The 23,225-nt window shown below is 38.8% G+C and overlaps 6 non-coding genes across 6 annotated transcripts; 2 read left to right on the forward strand and 4 right to left on the reverse strand.

Moving 5' to 3' along the window:
- Window positions 1-1,072: 1,072 nt before the first annotated feature.
- On the reverse strand, window positions 1,073-1,144 carry Trnad-guc (transfer RNA aspartic acid (anticodon GUC)). The gene has a single exon. It is a non-coding gene; the product is annotated as a tRNA-Asp (tRNA).
- Window positions 1,145-3,488: 2,344 nt separating this feature from the next.
- Window positions 3,489-3,560, reverse strand: Trnad-guc (transfer RNA aspartic acid (anticodon GUC)). The gene has a single exon. It is a non-coding gene; the product is annotated as a tRNA-Asp (tRNA).
- A 1,610-nt stretch (window positions 3,561-5,170) lies between these two features.
- Window positions 5,171-5,243, forward strand: Trnar-acg (transfer RNA arginine (anticodon ACG)). The gene has a single exon. It is a non-coding gene; the product is annotated as a tRNA-Arg (tRNA).
- Window positions 5,244-5,334: 91 nt separating this feature from the next.
- On the reverse strand, window positions 5,335-5,408 carry Trnan-guu (transfer RNA asparagine (anticodon GUU)). The gene has a single exon. It is a non-coding gene; the product is annotated as a tRNA-Asn (tRNA).
- Window positions 5,409-7,637: 2,229 nt separating this feature from the next.
- Trnar-acg (transfer RNA arginine (anticodon ACG)) lies at window positions 7,638-7,710 on the forward strand. Its single transcript has one exon. It is a non-coding gene; the product is annotated as a tRNA-Arg (tRNA).
- Window positions 7,711-19,770: 12,060 nt separating this feature from the next.
- Trnak-cuu (transfer RNA lysine (anticodon CUU)) lies at window positions 19,771-19,843 on the reverse strand. The gene has a single exon. It is a non-coding gene; the product is annotated as a tRNA-Lys (tRNA).
- Window positions 19,844-23,225: the final 3,382 nt, after the last annotated feature.

Raw genomic sequence — 23,225 nt, forward strand, 5'->3', positions numbered from 1 at the left:
CGGGATAAAGCCCCCCAGAAGCATGTTTCCAAAGAGGTTTCACATCGCCTCACTAGCACCTAGCAGTATATTGGAATTTATGAATATGTTAGAGCTTAGTGGGTTGTTGTGACTTAGAAGAGGGCACAATAGATCTTCGGTCGCATTGCAATCCTCATCTATTTATGTTATCTTAAGGATCTGTAGTTCTTTGTATTCCATGACAGCCAGTATAACCTAACCTATTCGAGCCAATAGAAGGCAAGCGAAATAGGTGGCTTGATGTTGGCTACAAAATCGAACGATCACCAATAGATTTATCTGGGATACGTTGCCTGTAATGACGAAAGCGATTCCTTTATAGAAAGGAAGTGGCTACAGAAATCACGGAAGGTGACGATCCCTATATGATGCGAAAGCATTAGCCCTCTTTATGGTCTAAAAAATAGTGTGCGAGTAACTTCGTGATCTGTTTTGAAAAATGCACTTTTCGTGCTCTTTTACTAATTGATGACAAATGATTTCAAAACCCTCTTTACCCAAAAATATTTTAAAAATAACAAGGCCTTAAAATATCTATATAGAGCCTAGTAAAAAGAACTCTATTATTTTTGCATTAATTTCAAAGTTTTACTTCGCCTTGTGAGTATGATCCCATTAAATATGGTCAAATATGCGACATTTTGTTCGATAATCTATTCACAATTTAAAGATAGTTCCATAAAATCGCGCCCATAAAAATCTTCGTCTAACTATTTACAAAAAACAGACTGGAACAGTTCATAAACTTCTCCAAAGGGGTTTTTTTCACCAACGAAATCTTTCACTATAGTCAGGAACAGTTAGTACCCACTTTGGGCTAGCTTTGGATTATAAGGTGAATGTGTAGGTATCTGCTAACTTAACACCGATAGCTTCTGGTATATCGTCGATGAGTGTGATCCGGATGGTAGTTCTGATGGATTACAATTCCTATCCTCCGATCTAATGTTCGAGAACGCCAAAAGTAAGAATACAAAAACAATATTGCTTGGATTTATAAAGAATATATACATATAAAATATAATACAGAAATCTTAAAAAAAATTAGAATCTCCCCGACGGGGAATTGAACCCCGGTCTCCCGCGTGACAGGCGGGGATACTGACCACTATACTATCGAGGACTGCGAAAAGTTTCAGACAAAAGTGCCATTTGTGTTTTTTCCACTTAAATTATAGGAATTACTCCACTCTACTCACCACTCGCAAAAAACGTTCGTACATACTTATGTACATATATATGTATGTATGTACCGCATATTTCTGATTTGCTGAAAGAAGAATGGGTATTAAAATATAAGTCACTACTGAATAAATGATTAGACATTTGTTATAAATAGATGTATTTAAATGATTCTCAAATTTTCGGATGATATTTTTTTTGAAAGACGCTTGTATTGTGAGTGTGTAGAGAAAGAAATTGTTCTATTGAGAGGCCATAATTGATAAAAAATCTAAGGAAACAAGATAGAACCTACAGGCAATTGATGCTATGTACATACTCAATGCTGTAAAATACAATGATAAAGCAGAGAATCATGGGGAAAATGTACAAAAATCAATATAACAGGACAGACTGGTTACACGATATTTAAAATCAAGTTCTAACCATCCTCAAAAATTAAAAAAAAAAATAAATAAATACATATGTATATACTATAAATAAATTGTCGCTTACTGCTCTTACAAATCGTCTGAGGCTATTTGAAAACATTTTGAATATAAAAAGTTCGCCGAAAAGAACTCTTTTCACGAAGAAACCTGTGGTTGCAAGAATAAAGTACGCAAAAAAACATTTCAAATGCCCATCTACAAAATGGCGGAATGTGATGTGAACCGATGAAATCAGAATTGCTTCTTTTTGAAGGAACAGGATCCAGAAAGTATGTCCGTTCACTACCAAACACTTAAGATCATTCCAGGTTAGATCTAAATCCACAGCGACCATATTCACAAACTGGACGAAAGAGTACAGACTTGATCTTAATAATGACTTGTCAAAAAAGTCTTGCGGTATTTTTTTTGATTTTTTTTTTTTATGAAATTGAAATGAATTTTTGTTGACTCATGCCCAGCTCTTGACCGATGCTACGGCTGCTACTTTGCCGGTCTCTTTCGACCAATTCAGCGATTTTATCGCAATTTTCGACGACAGGCCTTCCGGAGCGTGGAGCATCTTCGACCACCTCTACACCAAATGGAAACTGTATCTGGTCCATAAACTGCACAAATTTTATTGTCGGCTTGAGATGCATTTTTGCCTTTATCGTAGTAGTACTGTAAAATATGCCGTATTTTCTCTTTATTTTGCTCCATGTTTGCGACGATATAACTCACGAACGACTTAAAAGAAACTACAATCAATCAAACACGTGTTAGCGCGTGAAATGAGCTTTCCAAAAAGGTATAGCATGACCCGATGCGACGAATAAAACTAGAACTACGCGCTTTCAGCGCCAACTAGCGAAAATACCGCAAGACTTTTTTGACAACCTAATATAACAGTCGAATGCGTTAAAATTCTGACTTTCAATAACCCTAAGCTTCTAGGCGAGACACTAGACAGCCGCATTTATTGCCAAAGTACAGAGCGGCAACAAAATCCTCAAGTCGCTAAGCTTCAGACATGCCAAAAGACTGCACTCCGGAACATAACATCTATGCAGTGAGGCCCGTTTGCTCCAAGTTAAGGAGCATAATGAACTCCTCTCTATGCAGTTTCTGCTGGGGTGTTTTCGTTGAAACCATGGTGTTGACGACATAAAACCAAACGCCGACTAAATATCGACGCAACTAACTTCAGACATGTCCTGAGCGCTATTAACGGTGAAGCCATAAAGACCTTCACCGAATCCCTCTCAGTGAATGACGTACTTGGAGTCAAACCACCACCTATTGCAGGCGACGAGCTCTTGTTGGCGCCAGATTCGAGATTGACTCTTGCTCCGCTTCATTATGCATTCCCCATAGACCAAATAAAAGTCAGACATAATGTCCTTTTCATGTAAAATGGGTGTTCTTTTTGTTTTGTAGCTCGATTAGTGCATACCAAGTTCATCGGTTGGTTTTCGTCTTTTTACAGCCTTTCAAATCGAACAGGATTATTTTTTAATAAGCTAAAGCAACTTGCCTTTACTGGATATTAATCTTCTTTTAGGAAATTATATTAAAAAACCATTTTCTTTTCTCTATACGACAAATCATTTTAGTAAATGGCTGTGGTTTGACCCTATACCCCTTAACTACAACACTAATAGCCTTAGGTGTTAGGGAGTGTTATCATCATTTTCGGTTTTAGCAACCCAAAATTAGCATTAAACAGCTTCTAACATAACAGTCGCGAAATTACGGTAAACTAGTGTAACTATTGTACTGTTTGATAGTTTATTTAGTTACAAAAATCGGAAGAAGTATTAAAAAGAATTAAGCAAAAGAAAAATAAATTTGCACCTGATGGTGCTCCGTTTACTCCCCGACGGGGAATTGAACCCCGGTCTCCCGCGTGACAGGCGGGGATACTGACCACTATACTATCGAGGACTGCGCAATTCTTTTGACAAAAGTAGTACATGAGCATTTGAAGTAGAACATTAAGTTGGTGTAAAATATTAAGCTACCACAACGACATTTTTTCACCTCACACGGAGCATATTTTGATGAAAAGTCCGTTGCTTGTACTGTTTGTTTCTTTTTTTTAATGAAATCCAAATTTTAAGGTTTCCTACTATTTTTTGAAGAAAAAACAAAGAAACTTCAAATTTATTGAAGAATGTTTATTATCAAACAGAAAGAATATTTCTTGGCATTTATTTGTTGAGGAATATCGCGTTCAAATGTTGGCCGCGGCTACGTCTCAGAGATTCAGAATTTTTAATGACAACTGGCGAATGACACGCGTGCTGTTTTGCTCCAACGACTGAATCAAAGCGGGATTGTTCGCATAGACTTTGGACTTTATATATCCCCACAGGAAAAACGGTGTGATATCACACGATCTTGGTAAACAGTCGATCGGCCCAAAACGTGAAATTATCTACTCACCGAAGTGTTCTTCCCAATAAATCCATTGAATGATGTGATGTATGGCAAGTAGGATCTCCCATTTAAGCATTTCCAAAGAGGTTTTAACTGGTTTTGCCGTGAGAACGAGCATAGTCATGCCGCTGAATCACTTTTTTGTGTCTTTCTTGATATTGTGGTCATAAGGAAGACAAGTTTCTTGTGTCTGAATCACTCCTAGCGTATCTAGTCGCTTTTAAATGCCTTGGCGGTCGGCTCCCAATGCTGAAGTAAGTAGGATCCTCATCGAGCAACGTCTCTAACTCACCGTCTTCGAAGGTTTTTGGTCTTCCCTTCACGTGGACGGTATCGCAATCGCCGTCTTTGGAACGTCGAAGCCAACCACGGCTCGTTGTTTCATTTGGAGCAGCACCTCCGACAACTTTTTGACACGGATCCTCATCGAGCAACGTCTCCAACTCACCGTCTTCGAAGGTTTTTGGTCTTCCTTCACGTGGACGGTATCGCAATCGCCGTCTTTGGAATCGTCGAAGCCAACCACGGCTCGTTGTTTCATTTGGGGCTGCACCTCCGACAACTTTTTGGAGTTCGATTTCTTCAACTGAAAGAAGAAAGTCAACAGAAATGACGATCACCAACTGCTGGAGCCATCTATTGTCAAACAGCGCTAACTTCGAAATGCTACTCACTTGGTCTCAAAAGGTAGAGGTAAAATTACCGAAGCGCACACTTTCTTTTAGCTATGGTTCGACAAGCTTAGGGTTAAGTCTCGGCTAATAGTGGAGTTGCTCACATCGAGTTGAAATTAATTTTTAGCTTTTCTGGGAAGTAGTTTTGGGTATGGGGTATAAATTTGTGACTTATCGGTCTTCTCTTCTTCTATAAATGAATGAACTCAATACACATACATACATATGTACATACATGTTCTGTATCTAGACATACATAGATTTGCAGTTGTCAACGAATTACCTTTTGCCTTCTCTTTGGTTAAAACTTCTTCTATTAAATTTCATTGGAAAATTTATTTAATCCACAATGACAATAAATCAATTTTTAAGTATGATTTTTTTAAAATGTTTAAAATTTTTGTCTTTTTTTGGAATATACTCCGCATTTCAAAGTCATTCGGTCCTGTGGCGCAATGGATAACGCGTCTGACTACGGATCAGAAGATTCCAGGTTCGACTCCTGGCAGGATCGCTTTAACAACTTTTTTTTTCATATATTTTGTGGTCAACTAATATCAGAATAATTTGCGAAATTTGCTAATAAAACAAAAATAAAAATATTGCGCCCCCGGGTGGGCTCGAACCACCAACCTTTCGGTTAACAGCCGAACGCGCTAGCCAATTGCGCCACGGAGGCATATTTCTATTACTGTCACTTAACACATTTAAGACGACAGCATATTCTACTATATCTCCGTTGATTCTTAAGATGTTGTCTACATATGCATAATATTCTAGTTCAAGAATTTCAAGTAATTTTTGAAGTGTTGTATAAAAGGCAAATTATACTTTTACTCTAACATAGCATTACAAGAATACAGAAATAAAAACAATAAACAAAATTAAAAAAAAAAATAAATATTTTAAATATTAGCATCTGATGAAGTGGGGCCTATACCGAGACTCTTAGCCATCTGAAACCCAAAATTAACATTATTAATCCAGAAAGGTTAGAATAATTTTTTCACGAAATGCCCACTGCCTGAAAAAAACAACTTTTTTGAATGTTTCGTATTATTTAAAAATAATAAAATTTTAATTTGTTTCGTATTATTTAAAAATAGTAAAAATTAAATTTGGGAATATAGCTGGTGCCATTTGTAGGCAATGATATAAAGTAGGCACTTTAAAAATTTCAAGTTAATCGGTACAGTGTAACTTTGAAAAATATAGTTTCGAGAAAAACAAGTTAAAAGTTACTGTTCCGTCCGCATCAATTTGGATTCAGGGTCAGCAAAACATCTATGTATCCGAAAATAATTTGAAGTTTGAAAAATCTTCTTGAAGGAATTTAAGAAAATTTTTTTTTTTTTATTTCTAGCCTAGAATATCGCTTAAGCCAAATAATCTCATAAATTTCGGGCATTGCAATCAATTATAACAACTTTACTTTGAATTGGAGATAACTTCAAAGAGGAAAAATCAATATGACTGTCAGTAACATCTGTGTGAAATATCACGTTCATTCGTCAGGGTGAATGACAGGACTTGGCGATAGAATCTCCCATCACGAATCCCACACCGAATTTGCGCTCCTTTCCTTTATGCCCACTGTAGTAAATGCCACAATGACCTACTCGCCTCAGTGCTTGTTTCGTCCATCGCACTTCTTGGACGTCGGTGGTGTCGGCCTTTACTCTTACGAGCACATCAACCAACTGGGCAGCGGCACCTCCCCAATTAAGAGACCGAACATTCCAGGTGCATGCCCTCTAATCGTAATCCTTAATCCGTTTGTAGTGTTTGTCATCAAAATGGGAGTCTCTCATCCGAGACTGTTCTCTACTTTTCATTGAAGGTGTCTTTTACATGGCGGATCCCAAACCCAGCCCACAACGTTGGAGAGGGATGATTCGCGTTCTCAAAAATAATTATATAAAGCACTGTTTTTCACTATTCGACCGACAGTAGTTTCCTAAATAAGAAAGTATTTGACAATAAACGAGTACTATTTATCCAATTTAAGGGGGTATTCTGGTCTAGACGCATGAATTTTAGGCATTTTTTAAACTAAGATAAAAAAAAATTAAAAACATTTTTACTATCCATTTTTTTATATGTTTTTTATTGTCATTTTAATAATACTCGTATAAAAAAAATTGCGAGAAAAAAAACCAAAATGAAATAGGGGCTTCAAAAAAAAACGGTGCGTTCTGGTTGACGTGATTTCAGCCCTTGTAGAGATCTAAAACACAAAAAACAAGAAGATTCTTCATTAGTACGGATGTCGTTATCGGGTTAACCCATTTTCAAAAAAAATAAATAAATAACAAAATGGCGTCGACTTGAAAAAAAATTTTTTTTTGACCCGATTTTTTCGACCTTTTCGAATTTTTAAAAATACTTCAAATCAAAATTTTTGGAAATCCAACGCAGAAACGATAGAGCATTGTATAAAGAAGATATATACCAAATTTCAAAGGAATCGGTTCAGTAGAACTTGAGATATCATGTCAACCACCTCCAAAAAAGTTTCGAGAAAAACGCGTTTAAAGTTTAGGAGACAATTTAGTGATCACAAAATCGGCTGTAATTTTTCCAAGGTCATATTTTTGAAAGTCTAAACTTTCAAAATATGCAAAAACAAAAAATCGATTTTTTCAAAATCCTAGACCAGTATACCCCCTTATACTATTTTGGCATAAATTTTTGCGACTGGATATTTTTCGTTTTAATATTGTACATTTAAAATTGACTCTCTTAATATTCGAAAACATGGCAATACTGTTCATAGTTTGAATGCATTTTGTGTTGCATAATTTTAGGGGTTGTTATAAAAATAAACTTGCTCTATTTGTTGTTGTTAATTATTTTACTCACATTTGATTGTAGTATAAATGACAGCTCTGCCAAAAACTTTAATGTGGGTCCTGTGGCGCAATGGATAACGCGTCTGACTACGGATCAGAAGATTCCAGGTTCGACTCCTGGCAGGATCGCAGAACTTCTCATTTTTTTTAATTTTTATTTTAAATTTATTTTTTTTTTATTATAATTTTTATTTATTTTAATTTTAAATTGATTTTATTTAATATTTATTTATTTTTATCAGTCAAAAGCACGTACATTTTTTAGAATACTTTTGATCACTTTGAAGGCGACGACAAAATAAATATTGATGAATAATAAAATATTTTATGTTTTATGTGCAATTTGCTGGTGCTTTTTTCACACAATGTATGTGGTGTTATACCTTTGAAGTTCTATGGTTATTGTTCATATAATATGTACGAGTGTATTCGCTCTTTAGTTTAGAATACTATTATTGCTACAAACAGCTAGTAATGCAAATGAAACCGTTAACGCACGTAAAATATAGTACCGTTTTATTTTCTAACAATTGCGTGGACATTTTACCGCAGCAAGTATTCATTAACATTCCAAAGGATGACGTGAGAAAATCCACTGAGCTCTGAGATATTATAACTACTAGCAAAACGAAATCTTATGGGTGTTTTAGGGTGTAACTAGTTAGCGCCACAGCGAAAATTTAATTCTAAATTTGACTTAAAAGATTTGGTTCTTATATTAATATGGTTTATATAACCTTGTATCTCTTTGAATCAAATTTCGAAACATCTTACTACTGATTATGAATTTTACTGCGTAGCTTGTTCTTAATGCGAGAGAACGTAAGATAAATCCTTCATTAGGTTAGGCTAAACAAGCTAGGTTAGGCTAATCAGCGTCGCATAGACCAGTTTTGGTACTTTGCGTTACCAGCCGGAGCCTTTAGGATGCCTGTGCTTGACGCGAATTTCAACAAACTCTGTGGCCTCACTAAATATACCACTTTTAGTCTCTCTTATCGTCAGGCCACCAAATGCTTGAAGCGTTGCCTTGCCAATGTGTGAAAAGTGCACAAGTTATGCTCCCTTGTTTCCCTAGTTCCTTACCCTTGACATTTCCTGCAGTCTTTTCGAACTGTTAGCCCCATTTTGCTGATGTGAGCGTCCACCAGTGAATATTCCAATCAAGTTCCTACAATCCCTACAGTCGAGTGCCAGTAGAAACTTTGTATATTTCCAACCGTTTCACATATATCTTTAACAGTTTTGCATTCAGCTGGATACTTCCATCGTGTTTTGATATTCCTTATCATGCTCCTGTCCAGATCGTTGTATAGCTAAAGCTTGGGTTTATCAATGTTGATTGTTTTCGGTTGACAGCCGTACACCACTCTTAGTAATTTCGTTCACGATCTTCTTGAACTTGATGATTTTGTGACATGGCACCAATTACAGTTGAATTCTCTTCTTTTTGGCGATACTATCCATTGCCCCCTGCTTTCCAAAACACTTCTGGCTGATGTGCGAAACAATGAGCACTTGGAACCTTGATTGCTGTTTGGCTGACCAAGCAGATGTTGATTTAGGAACATATGCATTAGCGGCTAGATCCGCGGCCTTACCATGCCTAACTGGACATTATATCCGCGCATCAAATTCGTTCTTAATTTTCGAGCCATCCGCTCGAACTTAACTTTACGCCATTTATTTTTATGTTTACTCTGAACCTTCTTTCCCAATTTAAGTGAAATCATGTGCTAACAGTCCACCGAGCAGTCGTCGTCCCAACGAATTTGCTGCGCAGTTTTCAGAGTAGAAATCTTTGGATTCAGATCTAGCACTAGTTCAAGAGTCGCCGTTGGAGTGGTTTTTAAAAATCCAGTTATGCACAGCGCAACGAATTCTTTCCATTGGCTTCCGGTATTCAGATTTCTCTAAGCTTGTATAGCTCACTACTGCACCAGTGTTTGAGAGAGGGAGAAAGCCCACAAATTGTGCCGAATTCATTGCTGTCTTTTTATACTCTTTCGTCCACATTGTGCTTTCAAAGCAATTTGCTGGACAAGACTTCCAAAATATTTGGTACGGTTCTAGAGAGAAAGTTGTATTCCACTTATCAAAGCGAGACTCCACGTAGGAATATTGTATTTCTAGTGAAAAAAAACCGATCCATTTTATGCGGCTTCAACCGCAGATTCGCTAGCGATACTTATTGGTCTTAATATACTACTCTGATACCTCTAAACTTTTTCTATAAGTCGAAAATTGATCGAATTCGGATGACGGCATATTCAGAGCCAGAATTGTTATTTTTTATTTGTGAAGTCCTCTCTCGAGGAACAAAGACCACACTCTACAAGTCACTCATCATCCCCGTCCTGCTATATGTTGCAGAGACAATGACAGAGTCGACGTTAGAAGTTTTTGAGAGAAAGTGCAGTCGATGGAATGATGAGCTATACGAGATATATGAGATATACGACGATATTGACATAGTTCAGGTAATTAATTAAGCGCCGGTGGAAGCAGTGAAAGAAGGAAACCTCAACTTCGTTGGAAGGGCCAAGTGGAAAAGAACCTGGCTACACATGGAATCTCCGATTGGCACCAAACTGCGAAAAGGAAGAACGACTGGTGCGCTGTTGTAAACTCAGCTATATAAGCGGTGTCTACGCCATTAAAGAAGAATAAGATTTATGGAGTCTATCATGAAAATGGTTTCAGTAAAATATTTACTGATACTGATACCAGCTCCCCCTGGTAATATATTCCCTTGAAAGCAGTAGGAAGCGTAGCCTTGGCTTTCTACCACTCGTAGCATCAGCTTGACACCAAAGGACACATCGAACTTAACGTCTCCAGCGCTGAAGGACACACGCAACAGCTTCCACACGCTCCCCACACAGAGCTCGTTTGAAAAATCACAATTAAATTGCAACAACGCTGTGGCAATTCGTCATGTCGCAGCAGTAAAAGTCAACAAATTAATTCCGTCTAAATATCCAGTGCTTTGGCCAATAAATACAGTTAGCTCGTTGACGTTGTGGCAGCAACAAGGAAGGAGACTGCATAAAATATGGGTATCGGTTATAAATTTGTTGTAATTTGCAGTTTGAATGACAATTGCTGAAAGCAGCAACAATGCTTTGCCGGCAAGTATTGCTTGCTACGGTCGCTTGCTGCAAGGGGCGCCAAAGTGGCATGAGTGTGCCACCAGCAGCGGACCTCTATCAAGGCGAAATTGCTTGTCTAAGGTGATGGATGCGTGCAATGACGCCCACAATGGCGCGCGTTATCTCGCCGCGCATCTCTTTCTGGTCTTATTTACAACTTTATTGCGTGTTTTTTGGTTACTGCATGCCCCGCTACGGTCTTATGGTCGTCGGTCGTGGGTTAATGTAATGTCAGCAGTAAACAAGTCATTAAACATCTCACGCGCAATTTTCCCTTTTGAATATTTTCATTTATCTTCACTAAGTATACGCTTTTTATTCTTATCTATTGCTTTGCTTGTTCCTTTGCGATTTTTGCTCGACTGCATACGCTCGTGGGGGAAAGTTAGGTTATTGAAGAAAGAATCGCAAACTTCCCTTTGGCGCTTTAATGGCAAAGCAGTCGTATTAGTTATGAGTGAGTGCTTCCTTCCTTCCTTCCATTCTTGCATGCATACTTTACATTCGAAGTTATTAAATTTATTTATCCTGTTTTTCGATTTTTCTACGATAATTCAGTTTGAGCTCGTTCCCTCTTTCGGTGCATGCATTACAAGCAATTAAATTATGGCATTCAATAACCTTTAGTCAAAGGTTAATTCAGTGACTTTTTGCGAGAAATTGCTTTGTTAAAGACAAAAATAAAAAAAGAAAACACGTTTACTTCGTTTGCTTTCAAGCTATAATACCCTTGACAAACGCAAAAGTTTCCACGCAAGAACTTGATTATGATCGGTCAGTCCGTTATCGGCGGCTCCGAAAAATGACCAGATTCTAAGAAAGAAAAGACTGTCTGCAAAATTTCAGATCGATAGCTCAAAACCTAAGAAGGCTAGTGAATTAGTACAGACAATAAGACGGACGTTATTCTTAGATTATCGGCACTACATAAATGGCTGCTAACATGGTGGCGGTACTGCTACGAAGTGCAGCCTATTTCATTTGGGTGCCTGGTCATAACAAAGCCGATGAACTAGCCAGATGGGTAACCTCAACCAGAGGATGGAGGACCCACAGACTAATCCTGGACATCCATTTGAGAATAGATAGTCAACATGAGGACAAAGACTTCCTCCTCTATTCCTAATACTGAGTGGACTTGGACGCTTTAGAAGCTATCTGTTCCGACTCCATCACGACCTTAGTCCGTACTGTTCGACGTGTACAGAGTGCATAGAAGACGCTCGTTTTCAAAACCCTCGTTTTTCATATGTAAGGGAAAAGTTAAAACTTCGCTTGCGATAGATTTTCGGTGAGGAATTTGACAGCACTCATGTGTCAGTCTTCTGGTAAATGGAAAGCTTAGGCGTCAGTCAGTCCGTATGATAAATGAGACTTAAAATCATCTCTCCCATGAAGTAATATGACTTGAGAGTAGGTTAGTCTTAGCGGATTAAGGTTCCGCGCTCCGGCTTTCGATGCTTCTTCCTACTATAAAAAGGTGTATACCCTTGCCTCGATAACATCGGAATAGGACCGAGTTGGATCTTCCTTGGCTTCTTAAGTACTAGCATTTGATCAATGTATCTCGCGTGTGCTTAACAGACGCTGTTCGACTACCCGTTCCTGTGCGACTGCAAGACCCTTTTAGCCTAAAGTTGATTACAGGAGATCTTTTGAACTACCTGCTTTAAGCAAAGTTCATATTTCCGTTAGTTAGTAAGGGTTTTTACTCGACTCTGTCCAATAGGCACTCATATGGTAAGGCTAAAAATCTTGTCGGAAGCTGGTAGACAAAACTGTATGGAAGAGGGCGAGTTAGAAACATCCAGGCTCTTTCTCCTCCATTGTCCTGCGTTTGAAAGATAAAAAATGAATGATCTGATATATATGAGCTTTAGGTAACACAACTTACCGGCGTTCTAGGTTGTCCAAATGACATCCCAGTTAGGATCAACCCCTCAACCAAGTTTCGGGGAAAATCATGAATTGCATTTAGTTATTTCGCATCGTGATCTCTTTTTCATCTCCTCTCATATGCTGAAGAGTCCCGAAGGTACACAAAATTTCCTAGAACCTAAGCTTAGATGTGTTATTTCGTTTTCTGCTAGCTCATCGGTACGATAAGATCACAGATGTCTCATCCTTAATCCCGCAACGCGGCACGATTGTCCATAGGATCTGTTGAGATGTTTTTACTTGGTTTCTTTTCAAACGACTGCTTTTAAACTTATCAAGTGGATGCAAGTAAGGAAAAGGGGAGAGTGAGAAGTTTACTAAATATCTTGCGATATACATATGTACTTAACCAGTAGGAAAACAGCGGAGCTCCTACTTGTACCTATTCTACGGATATTGAAACGGAAATTCATTTCCTATCAAATGTATAAGCGGAAGGGAATTGTACTTCCTGTCCCGCTGTGGCCAGGCGTTCATCCGAGTCGTATCAAGAAATGGCTCGTTTCAAAATATAGCGAAGCTAAGGAAACCTTTACTAATCTAGAGCAAATAACAGTCAGTATTGCTGCACAGCTATCGGAGTGGATTTTCACCTTTGTGATGTAAAGTACGGTCTGAAACAATCTCTGTTGCTTGTTGTTGGTCTGTTGCTACTTTAATGGCCGTCAACTCAGTTTGAAAAATGAAATTCATGAACAGCTTCTAACTTAAATAACTCCTCCTCAATCATTTTCCGCAAGCTTTGACTCATTTTAGAACCATTTAACGTCCGTTTATAGGGCGGTGGGGTCTACGTGGTCAAACCGGATCCAGATTTACTATACATTCGGTTAAGGACTGTGACGACGCTTTGCATATATTCGTCCGTAGCGGGCGCTTAGCTCCGAAACTTAATTTCTTTTTCGAAACTCGAAACAGAAACGGACACGGTGTCACGTTCAGTCAACAATTGAGGCTCTATATTCCACTTATGTATGTCTTTTGCGAATATATATCATGGGTATTTTTTGTTTTAGATGTATGGTGGCAAGAAGAAATATTACCTGTATAATGCTCTGACCAAGTACTTCCGTTCCGTTATTTGTTTAAAAATGTGTTTTGCGAAAATTGGGGCCGTATGCCAGCAATAACGGCCCAAATATTCTCTTCAAGGCGTTGATGGTTTTGTCCTAATATACATAGCCAAGCGACTTCACATAACCCTAGAAAAAAATCGTCCACCCGGGTTAAACCGTACGATCTTCAAGGTCATGCCACGGGCTCACGACCAGAGATAATGCGCTCACCAAAAGTTGCTTCCAACAAATTATTGCTTCGTTGGTATGCCATAAAACCAAAAGCCGTCACGTAGGAACCAAAGCCGGTCCACAGCCATATGTTCCAATTCAGACACAAAAGAGCCAAGGCTCTATGATAAAGAGTTCACCATTGAGTGTAACGTTAGGGCCAGATTTTTTAATAAATATGGATCAATGATGTCCTGTGCCTATAGAGCACATTATAAAGTGACGTTTTGGGCATGTAACGGCGTCTCAAAGATGTCTAATGTCACTTCAAATGCGACAATTTTGTTTATAAACGTACCCCATCAACGAGAGTGAGCTTCATTGCTGATCAAATTCTCTTATGAAAATAGGGATCGTTAGCCATCCCGTTTGGGGCCCATTCACCGAACGTGTGACTCGCTTGATAGATGTATTTTTTAAGTGGGGAAACTCGAATTATTACGTTAAATCATACATATGCAATGGTAAACCAAACTACATATGTATAAGTTAAGTTAGAGGTGTTAAAAAGACCAAATCTGAAGAAAGTATACAGGCAATGTAAAAGGCGATCCACTTCGCGGTTCTCTACTTTTTTAAAGCAAAAAAAAAAATATAAACTTTAAAATGAATGGGAAATTCTCGTTGAGTCTAATTTTCGATGGCTCGATCGAGCTTTTCAATTGGTAACAAACGAATGACACTCGTGATGTTTTGCTCCAAGGCCTGATTCAAAGCGGGATTGTCCGCATAGACTTTAGACTTTACATATCTCCACAGAAAAAATTCTAACGGTGTGATATCTATCACACGATCTTGGTGATCAATCGATTGGCCAAGAACGTGAAATTATCTGCGCACCGAAGTGTTCCCGCAATAAATCTATTGATTGATGCGATGTATGGGAAGTGGCGCAGTCTTGTTGAAACCAGATGGCGCCGAGATTACGAGCTTCAATTTCATTCATCAAAAAGTTGGTTATCACTGCTCGATAACGGTCGCTATTGACGGTTATGTTCTCACCGGCCGTGTTTTGAAGAAATATGGACCGATGATGAACACCATACCATTATTTTTTCTGCATGAAGATGCAACACTCTTCAGGTCACTTTTCGTCCGAAATGCGGCAGGTTTTCTTATTTACATACCTATTGAGCCAGAAATGGGCCTCATCGCTGAACAAACTTTGGCTCGTAAAAGTTGGATCTTTTTCGAACCTTAACCCATAAGGCGATGCAATGCCACTTGGGAAGGTCGAGCGTCTTTAGTTCTTGCACAAGCCGTATTTTGTACGCTTTCAATTTAGGATCTCGATGTAAAACGCGCCAAGTCGTTCCATATGTCAGTCCGAGTTGCTGCGAACGACGCCGAAGCGTGTCTCCACTTTCAACAATTATAATGTCTGGACCCAGCACGTTCGTTTTCAGTGGAAATTTAACTCCGGAATTTAAATTCTTCCCTTTCCAAATGCCAAGTGCGTTTCATTAAATCTTTAAACATTTTTACGCTGATTTGCACTCAAGGATATGATATATGCTTAACATTTCAAAATGAGAAATGAGGGGAGCCATATCATGTACTTACATGAAGACCAACGCGTTTGCTTTTACAAATGTGAAACTTTTGCATTTCCACAATTGCTGAGAAAAATTGCCAACGCAAACTATCAAACTATCAACAAACTGTAAAAAAAAACCAAAAAAAAAAACGAAATAAGTGCACTTCGGGGAAATCTTTTCGACTATTTGCGTATTCAACTGTTAAGTGGCAAAGCTGCTGCACATGCGGTGGAACGCGTAAATGTGACGGCGCAAGGAGACGCGCAAGTATCAGCTTGTCATATTCTTAGCGCAACTGTAGTCAACTTGTTACTGGCAACATTTGTAATATTTGTTTATTTGCACGGACTTTGCGGGGGTCCGATTACGCACACATAAAGCCAACAATGCATTTACTTTTATGTGCAGCAAATGCAACGGTTCATTGGATTAGGGTTTGCCGTGCATGCGTCCACTTTGGCGGTATGAAAAATATACGCACAAGTGGCATGAAGACATAAAGATGCAAAGCGAAGTGGCGAGCACAAGTGTCTTCGAAATCAGCGCACAAACACTTTTGCCACTTTGGTCGTGGTAAATGCCAGCGACCGTGGTCCCCTCAAGTTTTGTGTTCTCTGCGACTCATCCTGCGGCTATTGTCGAATGTCTTTATTTTTTGGTGCAATCCTTGACCTGTCATAATTCAGTACACATTGAGCTGTCAGTCCGGTTTTAAGTAAGCCATTTTATGTGCCAACACACACACATACATGCACCCCACTTCCTTTACATTTCAATAGCAATTGCATATCCTTGCACATCCTTGCTTTGTAAAGCCAATTTCCAATACAAATCTCCCCTTCGAATCATTCAACATTGCGTGCGTTAAAGTTTTTCGGTTTTTTTTTGTTCGTATTCTTTCTAATTTTATACTTTTCAAATCGGAAAATTGCTGCACCAGCGTTTAAAGGAAACTTTATGCTTTTTATTATTCGCGCACCAAATAGTTTAGTAGTGTAGGAGTGTGTGGTCCGATACCGCCACTAAGACGGTTCGACTTCTAGCGTTTGGTTTTAAATGGATTTTGCTTTGCGCTATCACGCATAACGGTATTAGAAAATGTCGCACATAAATAATTTGCGCATAAAAAGGGACAAGCGTATTATAAGTAGCAAGCTGTGGGGATCACTTTTTATGTGTTGAGTTGAAAATTGAGATTTACTGTCCAGAAAGAATGCTTTGTAGCTTAAGGATTTCTTGTAAGATTGCCGTTATACTACCAGCTTGTTCAATCAGTTTTGTCGTTTTATAAGCAAAGCATAGCTTTATGACTCAAAATACACTTTATTATTCAGTATAATCTCCCTGAGCATTAATACACTTGCTCCCACGATCCCCCAATCTGTAGATCCCATCCCTGACGTGATAATCTGGAAGGTCTGCAAAATACGCTTCAACAGCCGTTATGACCTCTTAATTTGATGAAAAACGCTTGCCACGCATAAATTTTTTGAGTTCTGGAAATAAATGGAAGTCGCGGGGGCCAAATCTGGTGTATACGGTGGATGCTCCTACAATTCGAACTTTAAATCATGGATTTTAGCCATTGTCAAAATCCACTTGTGCATTGTGCTGATGAAAAAGGATTTTTTTCTTCTTATTCTTATTCTTTCTTATTCTTTCACGAATTTTTTCCTTCAACTGGTCCAAAAGGTTGCAATAATATTCAGAATTAATTGTTTTACCAGTTTGCAAGTAATCGGCAAAGAAAATTTCCCTCGCATCCCAAAAAACTGATGCCATAACCTGCTTGCCCAATTTCCGGACACGAACTCGTTTCGAAGCCGAACAACCAGGTTCACACCACTCTTCAGCCTCTTGGTTTGATTCAGGATCATGGTGATAGCTACAAGTCTCATCCATAGTGATAAATCAACGCACAAAATCCACTGACTGAGAAAATCGCCTTCAAACGTGTTTTTGTTCCATTGATAGCGATTGCGGCACCCATTGTGCACACAGTTTTCTAAAACCCAAAATTTCACTTAAAATATGGCTGACACTGCCTAATAAGATGTGTAGAGCCGCTTCTAAATCTCTCTCAGTCAATCGACGATCTTCCAAAACCATATCCTGTATTTTAGCTATGATTTCTAGCGTTGATGCGCTATTTGGACGACCTTCACGTGGATCGCCTTCAAGGCTTGTACGATCACGTTTAAATTCAGCAACCCAGCTTTCTACTGTTCTGATTGTAGGTGAACAATCATTATACACTTTTAACATTCGCTCGAGAATTTCTTTTGGTGCTACACCTTCCATAAATAAGAATTGATCACTATGCGATATTAAATTTTTTCCATTGTAAAAAAATACTGTGACGCGGCGACACTAAATGGCTTGTAAACAAAGAATGAAAAGACAGATTGAAATGAAACTTCACAGCGACAAAATTTATTGAACCTAGTATTATGAGCAAGAAATAGTAAGATTTGGTTTAATATTCATTCTTTCAAAATCTGTATCTTCCCCTCAAAGTAATCCCTCTTGGCCTTAATACACTGGTGCCAACTTGTTTTCCTCGAAAGAGTTGTTAAAGCCAATTTTTGGAATATCCTTCAATGCGCACAGCGATTCACGTTTAATGTCTTCAAACGACTCAAAACTGTTTCCCCGGAGTGATCGTTTGAGTTTACTGCATAGCTAGAAGTCACTCTGAGTTGAATCAGGCGAGTATGATGGCTGAGACACAAAATTTGGCGAAAAACTCATGAAGAATCAATGCAGTATGCGACGGTACATTATCGTGGTGCAAAAACCAGGAGTTGTCAGACCATAATTCCGGCCTCTTTTAACGAATAGCTTCGCATAAATAGTATTCGTTTTTGACAATTTAGCCGGTACAAAGAAATTGGGAATGTTTTTCAAAAAAATTTAGTGATTTTGGAACCAATTGTGCTTTCACTTTCCTTAGGCCCAAATGGAAATTCAAAATGGATTTCACTAATACTTAGGATATTCCAACGATCCCAGGAAGATTCCTAACTGTTAATCGTCGATTCTGAGGCGCCGATTCCTTTATTTTATTAACGTGTTGATCATCAGTTGATGTTGATGGGCGACCTGGACGTGGTTCGTTTTCAACGCGTTCTCGAACCTTTTTGAATAATTTGTACCGACCAAAAACACTTGCTCGCGACAAACCATTATCACTGAAGGCCTTTTCCGATACTCTTAACGTTTCAGCACCAGAAATTTGATTCCGCTATATAAAAGTACCATATATACTAAGTTCTTTTTCGATCATTGCTTAATCCTAGAGTTATATTTTGAAACTTCAAGGACCGTTTCTTTAATGTCTGTTTAGCAGCCATCTGTCAGTTAAATTCTGCTTAAAAATGTTTTTTTTCTTACCGAAAGAAGGAGTCTTGGTTAAGTCAACCAGAACTTAAGTGACAGATGGCTGTTAACCAGGCATTCAGCAAACGGTCCTAAGTGATTTATTCGGGGAAAACTAAAAACATAGTTTTGTTTAAGAGTTTAACTGCAAAAGGGCGTGGAGACTGTTTAAGATGGCGCTTCAACCGAAAGTTGGAAAGGACTGACGGAAAACGTTGGAGAGACTCATTTTCTGTACATTAGGCGCAGAATACCGAGAAGCAAACTGTTAAGGGCTCAGCATGCCTAGATCTACAGATCTTGAACGAAGTAGTGTCATAGCGCTTTTGCACAAAGATTTTGCTGTAAGCACTTTTTTCGACATCAGTCTTCAAAAATGTGCGCCGAAGGAGGTAGTTAAAGCCCTTGACAAGTTTGAGGTAAAATTGAACCTTGAGGTGGTACCTGTAAAGCTGCAGAAGATGTGAAGTGGGACTTTTCACAGATGGTTTGAAATTATGGGTTTACTGTAAGGAGCTCTCTGTCTGCTGCTATTAAGGTCACGTAGACGTACTGCTACGAAGTGCAATCTCTCTAACGGAGATAAGCATTTACACCCACAGTAGATCAGCAATATTAGCGTTGTGCGTTTAAAGCTGGTAAAGGAGAGTTTTCGTCACTAGAAGTAACATCAAGCATTTCATCATCAGACTTGTCTTACTCATTTTGGAATGTTACTAAGTTGGATCTCGATTGGTATTTTGCGACGAGATTCGCTGCTGCTAGATCTTTTTGGCCTAGAGTAGAAGACAGTATGTCTTCTGAACCAATTACTGAATTCATTTTGGCTCGCCTCTTCATCCTGAATATATTAATTTATCACGTGATTAAGAAAAAACGATTTAAAAAATATACAGTCGCCCAACGTGGGGCTCGAACCCACGACCCTGAGATTAAGAGTCTCATGCTCTACCGACTGAGCTAGCCGGGCTGTTATAACAACGCCGCCAAATAACGGAGAACCAGTTTTTTCTATATATAAAAAAATTCAAATTAATAATTTTAATTTTATATATTTTATTTGGTTCATCAATTAAAATATTTTCTTCAGTCTTTATTCATAAATAGCCTCCTTCCTTATATTAAACATGTTGGTTCAATATAAGATATTCAATGTAAAAATTTTAAACAAATATTTAATACACGAATCATCATGGTAGTTTTCAAGAAAGTTATTGCTATAAAAGTAGTTTCTACTTCTTTACTGGCGTATACACCGCTTACGGTTATAGCCGAGTTAAAAACTGCGCGCCAGTCGTTTCTTCTCTTCGCCAATTCCAGATACCAAGTGCTGCCGGGTCCTTCTCCACCTGAAGGCCGTCCGACGAGTATTCAATCGAAAACTTTCAAAGCTGGTTTGTTCTTTACCTCGTACAGCTGATCGTTCCATCGACTGCGGTATTCGCCATTGCCAATGCGTAAAGTCTCCTAAGGCCGACTCATCAGATGATGTCATTGTCCATGCCTCTGCACCATAGAGCAGGGCGGGGATGAAGAGTGACTTATAGAGTTTTATCTTTGTTCGTCGAGAGAGAGAGTTTTACTTCTTGATTGCTTACTCAGTCCGAAGTAGAAACTTTTGGCAAGAGTTATTCTGCTTTGAATTTCTAGGATGACATTGTCATTGGTGTTAATACTGGTTCCAGGATAGACGAAATTATCTAAGACTTCGAAATTATGACTGTCAACAGTGACGTGGTCATGAGTGCGATGAGTGTTTGTTTGATGACAGGAGATATTTCGACTTGCCCTCGTTCCTTATACAGTCTGTAGAAATCAGAACAAACGGCGCGGTTGTTGAGACCAATTCTCCCTTCTCATTTCGTAACGAACAGCTCGGAGAGGTCCTTCCCGATCCTGATGGAGCTTTTGGTGTTGCTCAACGTCAGTTTAAACCGCTTTGCGGGGATAAAAAATTCATACATAGCATAGAGGCAGTTCCTTTTCGTGCTGTCGAAGGTGGCTTTAAAATCGGCAGAGAGTGGTGTGTGACGAACTTCATTTCACGGGTCTTTTCCAAGATTTTACGCGTGGTGAAAATCTCGTCAGTAGAAGATTTTCCAGGTCTAAAGCCACACTGATAAAGTTCAATCAGTTTGTTGACGGTAGTTGGCGCAGATTGTGGGGTCCCCCTTTTGATGCATTGGGCAGTAGGGTGGGTCGATTCCGGACTTTTTTCGATTCGGGATTTCTAATAGTGCGGAAAAGTTGCCTTAGTACTTCCTGATTTCAATGCAACTTTTTGTTTTGAAATCGGATTGCATCTTCAACCCCAACTCCGGCCTTGAAATCTCGAAAATTAGCCTAAAATCGTGAAATTGTCTACCTAGCGCCTGAAATACGCATCTCATGGCAAAATGTATAAAACAAAAGTTATTTGTCACGTCATTTGCTACCGAAATGGTATGTGATCATGGCCGTAGGACGAACCGTTCCCGAGATACGAGCGAAAAGGCGGCGCGCCACAGCGCAAGGTGAAAATCGGCTTGCGGCCACACTTCTTGACGTTGATTTCGCCGAGTGCTATCACTCACATTCATTCACCTACGCCAAAGGACACGTTCGGACTGGTCTCCACATAAATATTTTTTCATCGAGTTCCTTCACTCTTGTCGTTGATTTCGCCGAGTGCTATCACTTATATTCTCTCAACAGAACACAGAACTCAAAATGTCTGTATCTAAATTTAAATTTAGACAGAAGTGTCCTGTGTTTGGCATATATCCGTACAATCTCTCTGAGTCCCAGTTACCTACTTACCAGGATGTTTTTTTGTGTTATCAGTTTGAAAGATTTCGTATAGGGCGACTCCGAGGCGACAACTATGAACCTAGGAGTAAAGAGGTTACAGAAATAGTTGCAAAAAAGGTTGAAAATACTTTCAAAAAGTCATCTATTCCGATAGTTTCACACACCAGAGTTGTACAAATGCTCACCACATACCATAAGAATTTTCTGATTCTTAAACAAATGTTTTTAAGGAACCCAATAGGTTTTAGCTCTAAAAGAGACGACTTTGTCTCTTCTGCCGGAAAATTATTTGAATCGCTGCTTGTAAATGCATTTATTTTTCTTCTTACACTTGTCCAAAGGAAAGGAAAGTTTCCTATCAATGAACAACCATGTGGGACTCGAACCCACGACTTTGAGATTAAGAGTCTCATGCTCTACCGACTGAGCTAGCCGGGCTGTTATAAAAACGGCGCCAAATAGCGGAAAACGAAATTTAGCTACAGCTGTGTTCACGAAAATAGTAGTGCCGGTGACTACTAACTATTTAACAGTCAAATCACATGATAAGAAATGTCCATTTTAAGGACATTTTCCAACTAGCATACGGTAGCATTACATCTTTCAATGTATTAATGCACACTGCTTGGTCAATAATGCCAGTGATCAAAGAGATTGGACCATCGCCAGCATACGAGAAACAAGCCCACACCATAGTGTTTAGCTCAACATACTTTACTGTCTTTGTGGTGTACCTTGGGTGATATTCTGTGTTTGGGAGACAACGAACACACTGCCTGGAGCCTATACCACCAAACAAAACAATTTTGATCTTATCCGTAAATACAATATTGTGCCACTTTTCGGCGGGCCGATACATATGGTCTTTCGAAACTTTTTATTCTTGCAATTGACGTGCTTCTTCGTCAAAAGGGTACTTTTCTCGGACTCCTTGCATGTAAATTAGCTTCTATTAGCCTTCGGCTAACTGTGACAGATTCACATTTTTAATTATTTTTGACCATTAGATTCAATGAAGTCTTGCGCTTACCACCAAGTTTCCGACTTAATAGTATGATGAATAGCATTAAATATCATCGGAGCAGTGACCAATCATTTCTTCGATTTCTTTATATGTCTTGCCTTCATCTCTTAACTTAACTATTAACTCTCGCTTTTTGATTAGGCAATGCTTTTTTTCAACCGACTAAACAAGAAATAAAGATAATAATAAACTTGTAGAGTTTGGTCTTTGTTCGTCGGGAGAGGACTTTGTTCTGCAATTTCCTACTCAGTCCAAAGGACCACCTGTTGGCAAGACTTATTCTGCGTTGGATTTCGAGGCTGACATTTTTGTTTGTATTAATACTGGTTCCAAAATAGACGAACTCTTTTCACGGGTCTTTTCCAAGATTTGGGGTATGATAAAAATTTAGTCGATAGTAGATTTTACAGTTCTAAACCTACCCTGATAAAGTCCAATCAGTTGGTTGACGTTGGGCTGCAGTCTTTCACACACCACGCTCGATAAGACCGTATATACGATATTACGGAGGCAAACCCCAAGGTAATTGGCGCAGATT

This window comes from Bactrocera neohumeralis, chromosome 4 (assembly GCF_024586455.1).
Source record: "Bactrocera neohumeralis isolate Rockhampton chromosome 4, APGP_CSIRO_Bneo_wtdbg2-racon-allhic-juicebox.fasta_v2, whole genome shotgun sequence".
Lineage (NCBI taxonomy): Eukaryota > Metazoa > Arthropoda > Insecta > Diptera > Tephritidae > Bactrocera > Bactrocera neohumeralis.